The sequence below is a fragment of the Siphateles boraxobius genome, unplaced genomic scaffold (genome assembly GCF_051911475.1).
Source record: "Siphateles boraxobius isolate OS27281-9 unplaced genomic scaffold, OSU_SipBor_1 61, whole genome shotgun sequence".
NCBI classification, from domain to species: domain Eukaryota; kingdom Metazoa; phylum Chordata; class Actinopteri; order Cypriniformes; family Leuciscidae; genus Siphateles; species Siphateles boraxobius.
Window position 1 is genome coordinate 6878817 of NW_027509188.1, and position 11900 is coordinate 6890716.

Genomic DNA, 11900 nt, shown 5'->3' on the forward strand with positions numbered 1-11900 from the left:
TCATTGTTTGTTCATGTTAGTTCACGATACATTAATTAATGTTAACAGATACAACCTTTGATTTTAATAATGTATTAGTAAATATTGAAATTCATATTAACTAAGATTAATAAATGCTGTAGAAGTGCAGTTCACTCGTAGTTCATGTTAACTAAGGTAGTTAACTAATGTGAACTAAAGAAACTTATGTAAAGTGTTACCGATTAGGTATTCATTCCTCCCTTCTCTGTTATATCATCTCCACTTTTCATTCAAGAGCCTCTAAATGCTGCAGAATCTGTTGCTAAACAGAGCAAATGGCATCCAACTTGGAAGTCAACTGCCATGTGTAGCAAATCAGCTCTATTAAATATTAATAATCAATAATAACTGGTTATAATTGATTATTAATGTTTGGATCAGTTAATATAATTAACTTAATGTAGTAAACTTAATTTTTACTTCAACCCACCTGTTTGTCCTATGGACACTCAGCGTTAATTGTTTATTAATTCTAAGAAATAATCTTTCCGGGGAAGGGAAATGTCTTTTTTACTGTACAGCACTATTAAGAGCATGTAGTCACAATCTAAATCGTAAGGTCAAGTCAAGTCAAGTCACCTTTATTTACAGAATTAAATTATTAAAATTATTAAATTACAGAATTGTATCTGACCTTCCTGTATGCATGCATATCTAATTAGTTTTGTCTTATTCTATAGATGTAATTGGAGACTGGTCTGTAACTTCAAATCTTAAGTGTATTTCTAAAGAAAGATTACCTAACAGGATCATCTTCTGTAACTCTCCCTCTTGCTAGGTCATAAAACTTTATGACCCCCAAAAGGAATTCCAAGGGAATCACAGCTCCCACTTGAATTCTGATAAAGAAAGCGGGATAGACTCTGCAATCTTATATTTTCTATAAGTATAACCACTTAAGAAATGTATAAACATGAATTTGATCTTTTCTAGGTCATGGTAGCCGGTATTATGGCTTTATAGTCATGTGAGTGAACATTAAATGTGTGTAATTCTGCATATGAATGTAACTTTATGTTTCTTCTACTCTTTCCGGCCATTCTTGGTACCTGTTTGACCGTCTTGTTTTGACTAAACCAGTCATACATAGGATATTACAGTAAAATGTATTGTTCTGTGTGTACAATCTTTCTGGCTAGAAATGACAAAATTTTATAGCATCATCAATTATCCTGACAAGACAAAGAAGAACTTTTCCTGCTCGAGAAGCTCTAAGATGATTGGTTCACATACGCGAAGCAGGCGTGAACCCCTCCTCTCCATAAGAGACTGACACAGAAGTTTCTCCCGGAGCACTAGAGAGCACTTTCCCTGTGAGAGGTTTCCGGTCCCATGGCTCCTTAGGGAGCTTTACGCCGCGTTTCTTTTATTTTCCTTTCTTCACTAAGTTTTATTTTCATATTCACCTCTCCTTCCACGAGGGAGATGAACTCTGAATTATTTCCTTGGTAACTTCACGTTCGGTGAACCTTTAAAACTTCCCGCGAGTCTGCTCGCCCCGGAAGACACGAGAGAACAAGCCTATAGCGCCGAAGGACAAACACGCACACGACTCTGCGTTCCTCAGCAAAACAAAGAGAACCATACGCAAGTATAGGTTATTGATTTGATTTGATTGATGTGATTTCTTGTTGCCTCTCTTATAAGGTTATCGTCTGTGATTTTTGCCATGCCGCGATCTCTCATCCTGACCGTTTCACTTTCTCATCCTCTTACTCTCTCTCTCTCCCTCTCTCTCTCTCTCTCTCGTTTTCTCTCTCTCTCTCATCCTATTGTAAATTCGTGTTTGTAATGTTTTCCGTTTCGTCTGTTCCGATTGTATATACATATACTCTGTGTGAATTGTAGTTCGATGTATTATTATTCCAATTATTAAAACCATTATATTCTTGATTGCTTACTGTCTAAAATGCTCATTTTTACAAAGTCAACGAAATGTTCGGTCCTTTAGCTACAAAAAGCTTTATTATTTACTACGTTGAGTAGTTTAATTTTATAAACACAGGATAATTAATGTTCACGGCCAGAAAATTAATATTTCTTGGAGTTTATAAGAAGTGATAACTTTTATTGGGAAGTTGATGAGTTAATCTTACGGCCGTTTGCTGGACAAACAGATTGTTCGATAACTAAATTAATTCCATTTAAGGTTATCTCATATAATCGATCTGTAATAAGACTATTGATATATTAATGACGAACCATAACCCATTATGGTGATCATTCATATATACAATCGATCTATTTTCAGCTTCGATAATTTAACTTTAATGTGCAATATATTAATCATTCATGATTAATTATTAAATTCCCTATATATAATTTGAGCTAATTCAATGTAAGACTCATTGTCGCTAAACAGCTTTACAGAGATAACAGGAAAATAATGTTGCAATAGTATTGTTAAATTCAAAATGAAATGTCCCCAACTAAGCAAGCCAAAAGCCAATGGCGGCAAAGGCGAAGAAAGGCGACAGTGGCAAGGAACCAAAACTCCATCAGTGACAGAATGGAGAAAAAAACCTTGGGAGAACCCAGGCTCAGTCAGGGGGCCAGTCCTCCTTTGGCCAACGAACGAACAGTGTATGATTATGATTTAGGCAGCATAATAGGTCAGAAGTCAGATGGGATCAGAACTTTCACAATATGTGTCCAGTTCATCTTTAGGTAAACTTCATATGCAAGCAAAGAATCAGAACCAAATACATATTGTGCACAAGTTTTATTAACAAAAACACGAAAACATATGTTACGTTTGTGACGTAATGCAGCTATGTTGTTTCTGCTGTTGTTTCTGCCGTCTCCTTCTCCTCCTTTAGGATTGGTCCTGGACTTAACGCGAAGCTGTTGGTGGTTGGACCAGAGACGAGGCCTGGACTATAAATTCCCCGGAATTCCTCTGGAGGGAGCTCTCTCTGCCTCTTTGACTGCACTTGTTGTACTGTGTGTGTTAGCTGGTGAAAATGTAGCCATAGATTTTGATCTTGGTGCTCTTTGTGGTGTTAACAGAGTGTTGTTAACTTCTTTTTGATACAGTGTGATCTTTTTTTAAAACATTAGTGCCCTAATGTAAGTGTGCCATTATTTGTGAAGCCGTAGGGGGTGAGTGCCTTGTTTTCTTTACATTCAAAAGGGTCTTTACATTTCTCCTGTTTATTGGGCTAGATAAGGAGATAGGGTATGTTATTGTATGTTTTGTTTCTGTCATTTTATTTGTAGGGAAGTTAGTTTTTGTGGGGAAAGTTAGTTGCTGTTTGTTTATTGTTTTGGCATTAGCTCACCCCTGAAAATCTTGCTTCTAACCTTTTCTTTCTTTGTTTGATTCTTTCTTTTCAAGAAATTGTTTTGTACATGTTAAAGTCTACTGCTCTGAAAACAAATGAGAGCAAGAAAAGAGAAATAAAAAAATGGCTAACTAAGAAGTATTGTTTTGTTGTTTGTTACACCCTGGCCTAGACCAGGGGCCGTAACACATAATTGACATACAAACAATTACACATTCATTCAAGCATTCATAGGTAGATGGTTAAAGTGACAGAATGAAACCAGAGGTAGAAAATGGAACTATGGAAAAGATCCATTTAACTATGAAAAGAACCATCAGCTTATCGTTTTCAAAGTACCTAATTAAATGTATATACTTGCATGGCATTTGCAGCGGACACATTTCTTGAAGACCGTGGAAAAGGATGAAGATGTTTCCTTTGAGGGTCAAACATTGAAGTTGCAATCGTATTCTTCTCTGTTGGATGAAGATATGATGAACTTGCATGGGTAGTTCGACTCTGTTCTGGATGAAGGTTTTCTCTCTCCGTAAACATACGATCGTGGCCTGCTGGCCCTGGGCCTGAGAGGACATACAGGGACTTCTTCTGCGTTGAATGAAGACGTTGTACCAAACTCCTGAGGTTGTCCTTGATTCTTTTGTGGTTGAGAGAGTCCTCTCTCACCTGAATGAGCACATGGCAGGTTGTGAGTCAGGGCCTGGTGGGGCCCCGCAGGACAGCAATATGAACGTACGAGAGAAGGCCAAGAGAAGGAAGGATCAATAGAGACACAGCAGTGACACAGCGCGGAAGGGACTGGAGGTGGAGAGATTGGATTCACTCTTACCAGTCTGTGCTGAAGCCTCGCAGAGCCACTGAACCTGGGCGATACTCACCTTTCCGTTGTCTGCGTTGGAGGAGGGGAACCAGAGCTCACCCAGTCAGGGGGAAGAAGCTTGCACTGTTTTTAGAGACACTCATTTTAAATAATTAAAGAAACGTGTTAACTTGGAAATTCTTGTTGTCCGCCTTTTCTCTGGTACGGAGTAGCTCCTCCAGGTGGTGCGGTAGTTCGGAGGTGTCGGTTGGTAGCCAGTGCCTCCACACTTCCGGCGTGGGCGTGACATCACCACAGATCCCAGAGTGAGTTTTAAAGATTGTTTGGTCAAATACCAAATAATTGTGTCTGATTTGTCTCACTCGTTACACATGTTAAAGTAGATGTTTAAATATCGTATATATATTTGTAAGAGCCACATAGGAACTAGTTCTTCTGAAATAATAATTTAGATTAAAAACAGTAAAAAAAAAAAAAATATTTCATGAAAATTCATAAGAAATGTATTGGTTTAAAATGCATGATTTAGTAATTTAGTTTTTTGACCGTGCGTACCATGTTTATGTATAATTTTATGCCTTGGAAGTAAACATTTTAAAGGAAGACCATTTGGTTTGCTCGTGTTTCAAATACTGGTTGTAGTTAGACTGACTTCAAAAGGTGGTACTGAAGAATTAGAAGAAACTAGGTACCACTACATTAGTCAAAAAACTCGCTAATACGAAGCGAAGCTGGATAACGAGAAGGACGTGGCTAGCTTGTTGTTGGATGAGCAAGCAGCGTATAGGACTTTAGAGCCACAAACAAGACAGAGGGTCAGGACCGACGGCCCCAGAGACCCGTGACGGGCCGACATCCGGCGGCAGTTTCTCTGCTGTTTGTCGGGCTTTCCTAGAGCGCTGAAGTGGGGACTTTTTTCTTCAAAAGACTGAGACGTGATATCGACACATGAAGACATTGAGTGAGTTTGGAAGAGAACAAAAGTAGGTCAACTTCTCCCTGCAAAACGTATGCTTACAGCAAGCTCTGATTCAGTAAATGTGGAATTATGGCAATCTTTAAGTTGTTTTGCACTCTGTACAATACAATTGGTATTCCTTGATTGCTAAAACTCTTCTTTAGACATTAAATCGTGATGGCTGAAGTTGCGGTCGCTACACAGGGTAAACATCCATCCATTTGGAATGCGCGTCCATCAGGATCAAAAACATGCGTCCCAAAAAAGTCAATGTGTAACCTTTGCCATGGTTTGCTCTACCACTCCCAGGGATGAAGCGGTGCTGGGGCTGGCGAGTTACGGTGTTCTTGGCATGAGACACATCTGTTAACTACAGCTTCAATGTCTGCATCTAACTTTGGCCACCAGAAGTAGCTTTGCACTAATGCCTTCATTCTAGTGATACCGATGTGACCGTGATGTAGCTGCTGTATCAAGGCGTCCCGCCCTGGCGGCGGCACCACTACATGTGAGCCCCACACTACACATCCATCTTGCACACTTAACTTTAATTGAAAAACGAAAAATGAACGGTTGTTAGGCTATTTTTAAAGCGCAAAGTTGAGCACCAAAATTTGAATTTGAACTGTAGGCCCTACACACCAAATGCTGCACAAAAAATATAAAATATTGACGTATTTTCAGATTTTTGTTTATGACAAATATATATTTGAAATATTCACACATTAATATGGAAAAAAATCGATTTTACTGGTTTTCTAAGGCCAAATTAGAACCTGGAAATTATGTTTGAATTTGTTCGTTTAAAAGTGGACATTTCAAGCTTTATAAAGGTAGGCTATATTTTGTTTCAGTTCATTTTTGAGAGTTAACAGTGCCATGGGAGGATGCGGTAGATGAGGCATATGAGAAGAAGAAACTGCGGTATGCTCATCTGGCCACTGAGGCAGAACAGCGAGGATGGAGAGTCCAGGTTTATCCAGTGGAAGTGGGTTGTCGAGGTTTTGTGGCACACTCTACAACTCTGGTTCCTCAGAGACGTCGGATTCTGTGGCCAAGAATTCCGTCACAATTGTGGTCGTGTGGGGTGTGTGGTGTGCATGTGTGTGGGGTGCGTGGTGTGCATGTGTGTGGGGTGCGCGGTGTGCGTGTGTGGTGGGGTGAGTGGGGTGTGTGGTGTGCATGTGTGTGGGGTGCGTGGTGTGCATGTGTGTGGGTGTGTGTGGTGTGCATGTGTGTGGGGTGTGTGGTGTGCGTGTGGGGTGTGTGGTGTGCATGTGTGTGGGGTGCGCGGTGTGCGTGTGGGGTGCGCGGTGTGCGTGTGTGGTGGGGTGAGTGGGGTGTGTGGTGTGCATGTGTGTGGGGTGCGTGGTGTGCGTGTGTGGTGGGGTGAGTGGGGTGTGTGGTGTGCATGTGTGTGGGGTGCATGGTGTGCGTGTGGGGTGAGTGGGGTGTGTGGTGTGCATGTGTGTGGGGTGTGTGGTGTGCATGTGTGTGGGGTGTGTGGTGTGCGTGTGGGGTGTGTGGTGTGCATGTGTGTGGGGTGCGCGGTGTGCGTGTGGGGTGCGCGGTGTGCGTGTGTGGTGGGGTGAGTGGGGTGTGTGGTGTGCATGTGTGTGGGGTGCGTGGTGTGCGTGTGTGGTGGGGTGAGTGGGGTGTGTGGTGTGCATGTGTGTGGGGTGCATGGTGTGCGTGTGGGGTGAGTGGGGTGTGTGGTGTGCATGTGTGTGGGGTGCATGGTGTGCGTGTGGGGTGAGTGGGGTGTGTGGTGTGCATGTGTGTGGGGTGCGCGGTGTGCGTGGTGTGCGTGTGGGTGTGTGGTGTGCATGTGTGTGGGGTGCGTGGTGTGTGGTGTGCATGTGTGTGGGGTGCGTGGTGTGTGGTGTGCATGTGTGTGGGGTGCGTGGGGTGCGTGTGGGGTGCGTGGTGTGCTTGTGGGGTGTGTGGTGTGCATGTGTGTGGGGTGCGTGGTGTGCGTGTGGGGTGAGTGAGGTGTGTGGTGTGTGTGGTGTGCATGTGTGTGGGGTGCGCGGTGTGCGTGTGGGGTGAGTGGGGTGTGTGGTGTGCATGTGTGTGGGGTGCACGGTGTGCGTGTGGGGTGTGTGGTGTGCATGTGTGTGGGGTGCGTTGTGTGCGTGTGGGGTGAGTAAGGTGTGTGGTGTGCATGTGTGTGGGGTGCGTGGGGTGCGCGGTGTGCGTGTGGGGTGTGTGGTGTGCATGTGTGTGGGGTGTGTGGTGTGCGTGTGGGGTGTGTGGTGTGCATGTGTGTGGGGTGCGTGGTGTGCGTGTGGGGTGAGTAAGGTGTGTGGTGTGCATGTGTGTGGGGTGCGTGGGGTGCGCGGTGTGCGTGTGGGGTGCGCGGTTTGCGTGTGGGGTGTGTGGTGTGCATGTGTGTGGGGTGCGTGGTGTGTGGTGTGTGTGTGGGGTGCGTGTGGGGTGCGCATGGGGTGCGTGTGGGGTGCGTGTTGCCGATGACATGTTTGTGAGTTCTATGACCACATTAAACAAAGTTGAGTAATTGCAAATGCACGTATCAATACTAGACACCTTAAACATGATGTGTACCAAAGATCTATGTCCTATCTTTATGTTAACATACTTTACTAATCTATTCTTTGGGAGCTTTCTTGCTGCCATCCTCTTCTCTTGGCGCAAACAGGAAGTAAACAACTCTGGTCATGTGACAATCTACAGTAAACATGCGACACTGCACATATTTCATTGAGACCCTTTATTATTTCAATATCTGCTGGAAATGCATTGATAGATCATTCAGTAACATTTTTATAGCCTTAGAAATGAAACATTTTTTTACGGTCACTATTGTGACCGGTGGGATTAAATGGGTTAAGGAGTTTGGCCTGATGCTTGTGGAAGCACTGCTCAGAGATTCCCTGGATTTTGAAGGCATCCAAGAACTAAAGAAAAAAAAAACATCTTCATATAATGACCTGAGGGTTGTGCAAACATGACAGCGCCTTCTATATCTGGCAAAATGATGAGCGTTTACAATTACAGTCTTATATTCAGTCATTTTAGAGATTCTAAAATGTTTATAAATACTATTAGTTAATTAACTAATAATTAAATATGATGCCTAACTTAGCAATATGACAAACTGAGTTACTGTCACAATCTTCTGAGGTAATTTTTTCCAGGATTATTATTACTATTACTTTTTATTATTCCTTGTCGCAAGACGACGTAAAGTACATGAATCTGATTAAACTTGATGTGTTTTATCGAGTTGATGTCAGCGCGCGCTCTCTGTAGGCGTGTTCACATTAGCAGATAATGAGTTGCCATGAGAACGACTGACATCTCTATCTTTTCATACAGATTACATAAACAGAGAATATTTGTTTTCGCTTTGAATTAGATAATTATAAGTCTATTTTGCCGCTATGTGAAAATATCCAGCAAAACGCACAGGCGCGTTTGCAACCCCGGAGTGTTAACTTTAGCCTAATAGGAAGGAAAATAAATTTTGATAAAAAATATATGCTCACTCACATCAAGACGCCTCAGCGGCGGTGGTGGAGTCCATGCAGGAGGAGTCGCTTTTCAGCGCGAGCTGTGTGGAGAAGCACATTTCCACCTCAATTGCGTTGGAGAAGCAATCCTGCGTAAAATGCAGTTTGCACACTCCAGCTCTAGGGGGGGAACTCGCGGTCTTCCAGGCCAAGTGCATGCAACCACTGCCGCCTAATTTCCAAGTCTGCTGGAAAGCTATGCAGTCCAGTAATGCTGTTGCAACCAGCAACACTACACCTACGTCCCATCCTAACCACTGTACTAAATACAGATAAATCTACGCTAACTAGAAGCTATCCTAACTGATGCAATACTATGCTACTAACTAACTATGCTTCTAACAATACCACACTAACAACTATGCTAATTAACTACCTAGGTTACATTAAATAATCTAAATAACTATATAAATGCTATGCTAACTACATGCTAATATACGCTATCCTGATCGTTTTCAATACTCGCAATTTCAACTCCTGACTCGCTACTGTGGTTTTGACGGAGCAAGATGTTTTTATACCAGCGGCTGAGTCTATGCTGAGGGCGTGGTGAGCTGGTTACGTCACGTGCCACCACAACATCCAATAGGAATATTCAACTGCAGTAGCCACCGCTCAACCTGAAGAGGGCAGCACTCATACCTTTACACACCATATATTGTAGAATTTAAACACTTTATACCCAAATGTCAAAACATTTACACGAATCAATGAAGAGCACTAATAAAGCCCCAGTCTTACAGATCATTAACTAAAAAAAGTTGTTTTAGGGTTTAGTTACCCTTTAAATTGATAATTTTATCGCTGTGTTACAAAAACACGTTGTACCAAGGAAGAGGATAAATTAGACTACTTTTAAAGCTCCAGTCGGCAAATCTGGCAGATTGAGGGGATTTAGCCAAAACAATCTTTTTGCAAAACAAATAACAGACTCTAGGTGGAGGTAGATTTTTTTTCTAAAACCGGCTGATTTATGTTGTTCTGTCGGAGCATAGTGTCGGTTTCTGTGAATATCATAAAAAAAATCTTGCCGATTGCAGCTTTAGCATTGAGATGAAAGCTTAAATTGTTGCCATCTTAATTGTAATCTGTGAATGTAAGTCAGATTGTAGAGTTGAATCTATGGTTTTTGTAGCAATACAGTTAGTGACAATTAGGGCTGCCCCCAAATAGTCGACTAAATGTTAGTCGATATGAGGAGGGCTTGGTCGAATACATTTTCATTAGTCGGTTAGTCGCAAAAAAAAAAAAAAATCACGTGAAAAAATTACGCTATCAGGGGCTGCGCAGTCAGTGTATGACATGACATCAAAGCAACGAGAGATCAACGAGATCTCGTGCCTCGCGGTATACCAAAGCGCACTTGTGGGAGAGGTGTCTGGCTGATGCTAATAATTATGTCAGGAAAAAAGTCCAAAGTGTGGGATCATTTTGAAAAGTCGAAGGACGACCCTAAAAAGGCTGTTTGCAAACTCTGCAGGCAAACATTTGCCTATCACTCGTCAACATCGAATATGTCTTATCATTTAAAACATGTAAGTAGTAACGTTAACCACCACATGGCCCCTCGTTTTAACAATAAGGATATAAACACATTTGCGCTGTTAAGTTAAATCATATTCATGGTTTTTGACATGCATTTGTCTCTAGGCTCATCCACAATATAGCAGCGATGATGTGGCGCCGTGCGCTTCGACTTCGCAGTCAACAATGATGCAGCAGAGATTAGTTTTAAGACCCCCTCTAAGTGAGAAAAGAAAGCGAGAAATCACAGAGAAAATTGTCGATTTCATTGCGCTTGATATGAGACCAATCAACGTTGTCCGTGGTGACGGGTTCAAAGAAATGTTTGAATTCCTCGAAACAGGCTACACCATTCCCAAACGCGACACAATAATGCATGGCTTAACAAGCAAATTCAACACGACTAAAGAAATTCTTGTTAAGAAAATACAAAGTTGTACAGCAGTCAGCTTTACAACAGACACATGGACCTCTATCAAGATTGAGGGTTACATGACCGTTACTGCACACTTCATGTCTGAAGATTGGCAACTACATTCTTTTGTGTTGGAAACAAAAGTGCTTGAGGAGAGCCACACAGCTACCAACATAAAAGAGCGACTCGGTGAAGTGATGGAAGAATTTAAAATACCTGGAGAAAAGAGGGTAGCAGTCGTACTTGACAATGCCGCTAATATGGTGTTGTGCACAGAACTGATTTCTAATGATCCATCCTGGGGTAATGCGAAAGGTGTCCGTTGTGCGGGGCACACGTTACAGTTATGCATAAACGCGGCTCTTAAAACTGACCCCATATGTCGATGCATCGCTGCTGCTAGACGCCTTGTGGGGCATTTCAAGAAAAGTACCAAGGCTACAACAGCTCTGACTCATAAACAGAAGCAGCAGAATGTTGCAGAACACAAACTTATCCAAGATGTCTCCACAAGATGGAACTCCACGTACTTCATGCTGGAGAGACTCTTGGAACAGAGATGGCCGGTTACAGCTGTGCTGTCAGACCCTGAAATTACCAAACGGTCTGAACGAGGTCTAGATCTCACAACAGCACATTGGCTGACAGCGGAGGACACGGTCGCAGTGCTAAAGCCTATGATCACTCTCACTGAGCTGCTTTCTCAGGATTTAAACGCATCCCTATCTGCCACACTGCCCATGTTAATAAACATGAAGAGACGCCATTTGGTGCTGCGCAACGAAGACAGTCCCATCACAAAAGCACTAAAGACAGAACTAGCAAAAGAAATTGACACGAGATGGCAACTGACGGAAAATATCGCGACCAGCATTTATATACAAGCTGCTGTCTTAGACCCACGTTTTAAGAGCTTGTCATTCTTTGACCAACACGAACGAGAAGATGCGTACTCCACAGTGTCGGATCTGACAGAAAGTTTATCTACAGAAGCTGCGCCAGAAAGTGATCATGACAGCATTAGCCCTGCAGAGGAGGGTGAGCCCGAACCGAAAAAGGAAAAGCAGGCCGAGATATCCATGCTGATGGCCATTGATGAGGAGGAGCATGCAGAAGAGAAGGATGTACTAAAAATGTACTTGGCAGATAAAACAAAGGTTGATTCGGGACCATTGGCATGGTGGCAAAGAAATGAACATCGATATCCAAAGCTCGCTAAAGCAGCTAAACGCCTCCACTGTATCCCTTCCACATCCACTCCATCAGAGCGCATCTTTTCAAAGGCCGGCTTCATTGTGAACAAGTCGAGAAGCTCCCTTCTTCCCAACAATGTGGACAAGCTGGT